Here is a 6,955-nt window from a genome sequence, read left to right as displayed (position 1 = left end):
CCAACCATAACAACCGACAAACCATCCACTAGCTGACACGCCGACTACAAGCCAGCAAGTAACTGACAAACCAGCCATGACCAAACGATCCATGACCAACCGACAAACCACCAACCAGTAAGCAACCGACCACCAGCCCAACCAGTAACCCACCGACCAACCAGCCAGCAAGTTACTTACAAACCAGCCATGACCCACCGATCCATGACCAGCCGACCAATCCAGCAAACCAGGTAACTAACCGACAACCGCCAACCAGTAACCACCGACAAACCAGCCAACCATAACCCACCGACCGACAAACCAGCCAACTAGCTGACCCCCGACCCAACAGCCAGCAATTACTGACAAACCAGCCATGACCAACCGATCCATGACCAGCCGACAATCCAGCCAACCAGGTGACCAACCACCAATCAGCCAACCGTAACCAACCGACAACCAGCCACTAGCTGACCCACCGACCAACAAGCCAGCAAGTAAACTGACAAACCAGCCATGACCAACAATCCATGACCACCGACAATCCAGCCAACCAGGTGACCAACCGACCAACCAGCCAACCAGTAACCAACCGACAAACCAGCCAACTAGTAACCCACCGACCAACCAGCCAGCAAGTTACTTACAAACCAGCCATGAGCAACCGATCCATGACCAGCCGACAATCCAGCCAACCAGGTGACCAACCGATCAACCAGCCAACTGGTAACCAACCGACAAACCAGCCAACCTTTAACCCACCGACCAACCTGCCAGCAAGTTACTTACAAACCAGCCATGACCAACCGATCCATGACCAGCCGACAATCCAGCCAACCAGCCAACAAACCAACTGACCAACCAGCCAACCAGTAACCAACCGACAAACCACCCAACTAACTGACGAAGCGACCAACCAGCCAGCAAGTTACTTACAAACCAGCCATGACCAACCGATCCATGACCAGCCGACAATCCAGCTAACCAGTTGACCAACCGATCAACCAGCCAACCAGTAACCAACCGACAAACCAGCCAACCAACAACCCACCGACCAACCAGCAAGCAAGTTACTTACAAACCAGCCATGACCAACCGATCCATGACCAGCCGAAAATCCAGCCAACCAGGTTACCAACCGACCAACCAGCCAACCAGTAACCAACCGACAAACCAGCCAACTCGCTGACCCACCGACCAACCAGCAAGCATGTTACTTAAAAACTAGCCATGACCAACCGATCCATGACCAGCCGACAATCCAGCCAACTAGGTGACTAACCGACCAACCAGCCAACCAGTAACCAACCGACAAACCAGCCAACCAGTAACCCACCGACCAACCAGCCAGCAAGTTACTTACAAACCAGCCATGACCAACCGACCCATGACCAGCCGACGATCCAGCCAACCATGTGACCAACCGACCAACCAGCCAACCAGTAACCAACCGACAAACTAGCCAACCAGTAACCCACCGACCAACCAGCCAGCAAGTTACTTACAAACCAGGCATGACCAACCGATCCATGACCAGCCGACAATCCAGCCAACAAGGTGACCCACCGACCAACCAGCCAACCAGTAACCAACCAACAAACCAGCCAACCAGTAACCCACCGACCAACCAGCCAGCAAGTTACTTACAAACCAGCCATGACCAACCGACCCATGACCAGCCGACAATCCAGCCAACCATGTGACCAACCGACCAACCAGCCAACCAGTAACCAACCGACAAACCAGCCAACCAGTAACCCACCAACCAACCAGCCAGCAAGTTACTTACAAACCAGGCATGGCCAACCGATCCATGACCAGCCGACAATCCAGCCAACCAGGTGACCCACCGACCAACCAGCCAACCAGTAACCAACCGACAAACCAGCCAACCAGTAACCCACCGACCAACCAGCCAGCAAGTTACTTACAAACCAGCCATGACCAACCGATCCATGACCAGCCGACAATCCAGCCAACCATGTGACCAACCGACCAACCAGCCAACCAGTAACCAACCGACAAACCAGCCAACCAGTAACACACCGATCAACCAGCCAACAAGTTACTTACAAACCAGCCATGACCAACCGATCCATGACCAGCCGACAATCCAGCCAACCAGGTGACCCACCGACCAACCAGCCAGCAAGTTACTTACAAACCAGCCATGACCAACCGATCCATGACCAGCCAACAATCCAGCCAACCAGGTGACCCACCGACCAACCAGCCAGCAAGTTACTTACAAACCAGCCATGACCAACCGATCCATGACCAGCCGACAATCCAGCCAACCAGGCGACCCACCGACCAACCAGCCAGCAAGTTTACTTACAAACCACCATGCCAACCGATCCATGACCAGCCGACAATCCAGCCACGAGGTGACCAACCGACCAACCAGCCAGCAATTTACTTACAAACCAGCCACGACCAACCGAACCCATGACCAGCCGACAATCCAGTTCAACCAGGTGACCAACCGACCACCAGCCAACCAGTAACCAACCGACCAACACAAGCCACTAGCTGACCCACCGACCAACCAGCAAGCATGTTACTTAAAACTAGCCATGACCAACCGATCCATGAACCAGCCGACAATCCAGCCAACTAGGTGACTAACCGACCACCATCCAACCAGTAACCAACCGCCAACCAGCCAACCCATAACCCACCGACCAACCAGCCAGCAAGTTACTTACAAACCAGCCATACCAACCGACCCATGACCAGCCGACAATCCAGCCAACCATGTCCAACCTGACACCGACCAACCATCCAACCAGTAACCAACCGACAAACTAGCCCAACCAGTAACCCCCCGACCAACCAGCCAGCAAGTTACTTACAAACCAGCCATGACCAACCGATCCATGACCAGCCGACAATCCAGCCAACCAGGTGACCCACCGACCAACCAGCCAGCAAGTTACTTACAAACCAGCCATGACCCGCCGACAATCCAGCCACCAGGTGACCCACCGACCACCAGCCAGCATGTAACTGACAAACCAGCGTAACTGACAAACCAGCCATGACCAACCGATCCATGACCAACCGACAAACCAGCCAACCAGTAACCAACCGACCAACCAGCCAGCAAGGTACTTACAAACCAGCCATGACCAACCGATCCATGACCAGCCGACAATCCAGCCAACCAGGTGACCCACCGACCAGCCAGCCAACCAGTAACCAACCGACAAACCAGCCAACCAGTAACCAGCCGACCAACCAGCCAGCAAGTTACTTACAAACCAGCCATGACCAACCGATCCATGACCAGCCGACAATCCAGCCAACCAGGTGACCAACCCACCGACCAACCAGCCAACCAGTAACCAACCGACAAACCAGCCAACCAGTAACCCACCGACCAACCAGCCAGCAAGTTACTTACAAACCAGCCATGACCAACCGATCCATGACCAGCCGACAATCCAGCCAACCAGGTGACCAACCGACCAACCAGCCAACCAGTAACCAACCGACAAACAGCCAACTAGCTGACCCACCGACCAACCAGCCAGCAAGTTACTTACAAACCAGCCATGACCAACCGATCCATGACCAGCCGACAATCCAGCCAACCAGGTGACCCACCGACCAACCAGCCAGCAAGTTACTTACAAACCAGCCATGACCAACCGATCCATGACCAGCCGACAATCCAGCCAACCAGGTGACCAACCGACCAACCAGCCAACCAGTAACCAACCGACAAACCAGCCAACCAGTAACCCACCGACCAACCAGCCAGCAAGTTACTTACAAACCAGCCATGACCAACCGATCCATGACCAGCCGACAATCCAGCCAACCAGGTGACCAACCGACCAACCAGCCAACCAGTAACCAACCGACAAACCAGCCAACTAGCTGACCCACCGACCAACCAGCCAGCAAGTTACTTACAAACCAGCCATGACCAACCGATCCATGACCAGCCGACAATCCAGCCAACCAGGTGACCCACCGACCAACCAGCCAGCAAGTTACTTACAAACCAGCCATGACCAGCCGACAATCCAGCCAACCAGGTGACCCACCGACCAACCAGCCAGCATGTAACTGACAAACCAGCCATGACCAACCGATCCATGACCAACCGACAAACCAGCCAACTAGTAACCAACCGACCAAACAGCCAGCAATGTACTTACAAACCAGCCATGACCAACCGATCCATGACCAGCCGACAATCCAGCCAACCAGGTGACCCACCGACCAGCCAGCCAACCAGTAACCAACCGACAAACCAGCCAACCAGTAACCAGCCGACCAACCAGCCAGCAAGTTACTTACAAACCAGCCATGACCAACCGATCCATGACCAGCCGACAATCCAGCCAACCAGGTGACCAACCGACCAACCAGCCAACCAGTAACCAACCGACAAACCAGCCAACCAGTAACCCACCGACCAACCATCCAACTAGCTGACCCACCGACCAACCAGCCAGCAAGTAACTGACAAACCAGCCATGACCAACCGATCCATGACCAACCGACAAACCAGCCAACTAGTAACCAACCGACCAACCAGCCAGCAAGGTACTTACAAACCAGCCATGACCAACCGATCCATGACCAGCCGACAATCCAGCCAACCAGGTGACCCACCGACCAGCCAGCCAACCAGTAACCAACCGACAAACCAGCCAAGTAGCTGACCCACCGACCAACCAGCCAGGAAGTTACTTACAAACCAGCCATGACCAACCGATCCATGACCAGCCGACAATCCAGCCAACCAGGTGACCCACCGACCAACCAGCCAGCAATTTACTTACAAACCAGCCATGACCAACCGATCCATGACCAACCGACAAACCAGCCAACCAGTAACCAACCGACCAACCAGCCAGTAAGTTACTTACAAACCAGCCATGACCAACCGATCGATGACCAGCCGACAATCCAGCCAACCAGTAACCAACCGACCAACCAGCCAGTAAGTTACTTACAAACCAGCCATGACCAACCGATCCATGACCACCGACAATCCACCAGCCACCAGTAACCAACCGACCAACCAGCCAGCAAGTTACTTACAAACCAGCCATGACCAACCGATCCATGACCAACCGACAATCCAGCCAACCAGTAACCAACCGACCAACCAGCCAGCAAGTTACTTACAAACCAGCCATGACCAACCGATCCATGACCAACCGACAAACCAGCCAACCAGTAACCTACCGACCAACCAGCCAGCAAGTTACTTACAAACCAGCCATGACCAACCGATCCATGACCAGCTGAGAATCCAGCCAACCAGGTGACCCACCGACCAGCCAGCCAACCAGTAACCAACCGACAAACCAGCCAACCAGTAACCAACCGACCAACCAGCCAGCAAGTTACTTACAAACCAGCCATGACCAACCGATCCATGACCAGCCGAGAAACCAGCCAACCAGTAACCAACCGACCAACCAGCCAGTAAGTTACTTACAAACAGCCATGACCAACCGATCGATGACCAGCCGACAAACCAGCCAACCAGTAACCAACCGACCAACCAGCCAGCAAGTTACTTACAAACCAGCCATGACCAACCGATCCATGACCAGCCGACAATCCAGCCAACCAGTAACCAACCGACCAACCAGCCAGCAAGTTACCTACAAACTAGCCATGACCAACCGATCCATGACCAACCGACAAACCAGCCAACCAGTAACCTACCGACCAACCAGCCAGCAAGTTACTTTCAAACCAGCCATGACCAACCGATCCATGACCAACCGACCAACCAGCCAGCAAGTTACTTACAAACCAGCCATGAGCAACCGATCCATGACCAACCGACAAACCAGCCAACCAGTAACCAACCGACAAACCAGCCAACCAGCCAGATCTTTTGTTGGCTGTTATTTTTATATAAACGTCACTGAATAAAAGATGTGTTGGTCACGACTGGATGTCTTCGATCATAGACCTGTTCGATTAGGCTTCGTGAGGGCTGGACATCAACAACAACAGCAACAACAACAACAACAATATATATGTAATACGACTGGTTTTTTTCTCGAGTTAGGAACCAGGCGTTGTTTGCGTGAGGAAGGCAGAGGAATTTTGAAATAGCAGCAACAGGTCGGGAAGAAGAAGAGTTTCCACTTAGATTTTAATACAGGATCTTTCGTAAACCTCAATCTCTGGTGCTGGGGTCGGGAGGTGGGTTGGGGGACTTTGATATTGCTGACATCCCTTCTCTTTTACCTTCGGCAATACAATGAAGGCTTTTGTTGTTGATGTTTGTGGTGGTGGTGGTGGTAATGTTTGTAACTGTGGTGGTGGTCATGGTAGTGATGGTAGTAGTTCTGGTGGTGGTGTTTGAGATAGTAGCCGTGATGGTGCTAGGAATGGTTGTAGTTGTGGTGGTGGTCATGGCAGTGGACATAACACGTTGCTAGGAATCGAACATACGACCTTTCTCTCGTGAACCGAATGCCCTAACCACTAAGCCCCGCGCCTTCACAACCTCACGATGTCTGTCCATCTGTCCGTCCGTCAGTCTGCTTGTCTATTGGCCCGTTTGTCTATCTATCTATCTATCTATCATCTACTATCTATCTTGCTATCTATCTATCTATCTATCTATCTATCTATATCTTCTTCTATCTATCTATCTACACACCAAACTAGAACGCATCCTCTTCCGCTTCTTGTGGAAAGGATGCGTCCTGATGGTCAGATCGATCCATTTGCTGTCAACACACACCCGTTAAAAGGAGGGCTGGGCATGCCGTGGTTGATGATGCGCAGACAACGCGCTGAGACTGCGACATTCTCCGGCTCTATGTAGACGACGGTGAACAGGTGTGGGTCGTCCGTTTGTGAGGCAACTTATTCCCGCAACATCGTCTCCATGACCGAACTACAGTTGTGGATCAAAAAGAGGGCCGAGGAAAGGGCGAATGGCACCGCGATTGTCGCGTTGCTCTCAGCAACTCTGCCGTCC

This window comes from Octopus sinensis, linkage group LG2 (genome assembly GCF_006345805.1).
Source record: "Octopus sinensis linkage group LG2, ASM634580v1, whole genome shotgun sequence".
In the NCBI taxonomy this organism is placed as follows: domain Eukaryota; kingdom Metazoa; phylum Mollusca; class Cephalopoda; order Octopoda; family Octopodidae; genus Octopus; species Octopus sinensis.
This window is presented reverse-complemented; position numbering follows the sequence as displayed.